The following is a 2,839-nucleotide window of genomic DNA, read 5'->3' on the forward strand; positions in this document are numbered from 1 at the left end:
CCATTGTGACGATCAGCGAAGATCCGCAGCCGAGGATCCGGCCGAGCGTTGGAGCGAAGGAGACGGGGACACCGCCGTCGCCTCGATCGGGGGCCCCACGTAGCGGTCTCCTCTTCGTTCTCTCGGCCCTAAGCGCGCTCTGTTCCCGTTCCTCGTGCGTGCGTGCGTGTAACCTGTATAGGTGATGATGCGTGGGCGGCTCCATCCGGCCGGCCGCCGTGTGCGTGCGCCCACGTGTGTGTGTGTGTGTGTGTGATACAGGCGCGAGCGCCCGTCTGCGTGTGCGCGCGCGCACGTGTCGTGGTGCTCGCGTGTGTGCGTGCGGGATTCGCAGTGAGCCTGCGCCGCGATATCGGTCGATAGGACGCTTTTGGGAAACGCTCCACGTGTTTCGCGGGGGAGTCGAGCAGCACGCGCGCCTCGTGTATTAATACACCGGCCTTTCCTTTCGCCTTTTCCGCCGGTTTCGGCCCCGGGCTGTCGCACCCTCTCCGCGAAAGCCCGTGACGTCGTTTCCCCTATCGCGCGACGGCGATTCGCATGTGGCCACGATGACGACGCGGTGGGCGAATGCCCGAAGGCGGTAGCGACGATACACGCCGAGCGTATCGATTGAACGCGCGATGCCGCCGCGATTTTAGGACACTCGCGGCTCCGCCTCGCTCGACTCTCCTCCGCGTCGCGCTCGGCTAAGAGGGGGTGCACGAGGGTGGATATTAGACGCGTGCCTGAGGGATGACGACTGCATCCCCGTGCACCCCCGAGAGAGTTTCGTCGGGGAGATTCCGCGATATCGCAGCGACCGATTTCTCTCCGGTGTTTTCGAACACTCGCCGCATCCGGTCGCCGCAGAGCAGACCGCTCGATTTCCGAAGACCATCGCTTTGCCGGAGAAATGCGATGAACCTCGCGCCGCGAGGAGATCCACTAAAATCCCAGCAAACACTAACCAACTAACAGTAATGTAACTGTTGTTAATGTTATAGTATCCTATTCAACGATGTAAATGCGATATAATATCGCGTGTTGTGCGACAGTTACATTGTCGACTGGGAAATTATAACATCGATATAATGTTTATTGTTGGTGTTCGCGTTCGCTGGGATTATCATCATTTTCACCCTCGACTGCGTCTCCTCCCGGCTTTCACTCGAAAACCGTAGTAGCGTTACGCGCGTAAGGCTGTTATCACACTGACGCTACACTTGCCAGGTAAACGATCCTCCCGACTAATTCTTTCGCTTATGTGGATATAAAAAATTGCGGATATCAAAATTGGATCTCCTTAGTGTGCTCGTTGATTTGCATTTTCGTCAAGCTTCCGTCGACCGTTGTCGATCCCGTTTTCCTCCGAATATCCGCACGGTCGCTTAATTGGCGCGGCGGAACTTATCAGTTAACGCTCGATGGCTCAACAGCAGATCTCGTTATCAGACGTTATCGGACGGAGGCTTTATCGAGGGATCAATTAGCGTCGCGCCCGATCGATTTCCATTTCAGGCTCCCCGATGACTCGTTGCTATCTCTCTCGCGCGATATCACTGAATTCGGCGGCCGTGCGATGAAACGCAGCAGCGCGCGCATGCATCGCGCGACGCAGGACGACGGATGATCGTTCGCAATTCGTATCAAAATCCGACTCGCCTGCGCGTAATCCTCCGCCGGCGCTGCTCGCCGCTTCGATAAGAACGCGAGGCGGCCTGTGCGTCTTCTGGTGAGGCGGCGGGAGCGGAACGGGGAAAGCGAACAGGCTCTCGCATTCCCCGGAGCCCCTCCTGACGCGGGTACATTATTCATTCTCCACTACATTCGCAGGCACGAAGGGTGCGGCGCGCGCGTGCGTGTGTGCGTGCGTGCGTAGGTGCGCGCGCGAACGAGACGGAGGAGAAAGAAGAGGAAGAAGAAGAAGAAGAAAACGACGGTTACGACGACTCATATGTGGAGTGGTGGCGGAAAGGGTGGCGGCATTACGGCGAGCTCCCCTTCCGTGGCGGGGAAGACGGAAAAAACCGAAATCCCGAGGAGCGCCAATGGGAAGGAGCGAGACGGAGCGTGAGCGAGAAGGAGAGGGAGACAGTTCGCGCGCGCGACGTCCCTTACACACGATGATGCCTCACCCCGTCTCCCGCCGGTAGATTTCGTTTCTGCGATCGATACGAATCCAAGAATATTTCCCGGCGAAAGTAAACCATGACAACAAAACGGGAGGATCCAGACGCCGTTCGTCGGAAAACTCTACCGCTTCCATTTCTCCCTCCCTCCCCCTAGCTTTCGCATTTATATTTATTTCATAATACGCCGGGAAGACAACTATTTGACGTCTATAGATGTCTATGTCTATCTAGCAGTCGCCTAAAGGTCCGTTTCTCCAACCTGTTATTTCCCCCCGGTTTGCTTTCTCTTTGAGACTCCTTCTTTAAAATTTTCTTTCCTTAATATAAAGTCATAAACTGTGCACAATTGCGAGCGAATCGCGTCCAAAAATGTGGATTGTTAATAAGAGTCTTTCACTGAACGTCGTCATCGTCGAGAGTTCCTCGTTAGAAAGAGACCGATAGACGCCGCTGACTACGTGCGTTCGACCCCGTGCAAGTTGTGCCACGAACTAAGGGCGTGGATGCGTTATCGCATTGTGTAACCGTGCCTCGTTTCCTCGAGCGCGCTCAGCCCTCTTCACTTCCGACGCACTCCCCGCAGAGGCTGCAGCCAATCAGCGGCCGAGGTACGTGGCCGCAGGCTGACTCTCTCGTATCTAATGTAGGTTGTCGAAGGTAGGCATCGGCGTCTCTTTCCTCTTCTCGTTCCGTTCTCGCCTTCCACCTTCGAGCGTAACTAAAAT

This window comes from Dinoponera quadriceps, unplaced genomic scaffold, assembly GCF_001313825.1.
Source record: "Dinoponera quadriceps isolate SergipeBrazil2010 unplaced genomic scaffold, ASM131382v1 scaffold629, whole genome shotgun sequence".
Classification (NCBI taxonomy): domain Eukaryota; kingdom Metazoa; phylum Arthropoda; class Insecta; order Hymenoptera; family Formicidae; genus Dinoponera; species Dinoponera quadriceps.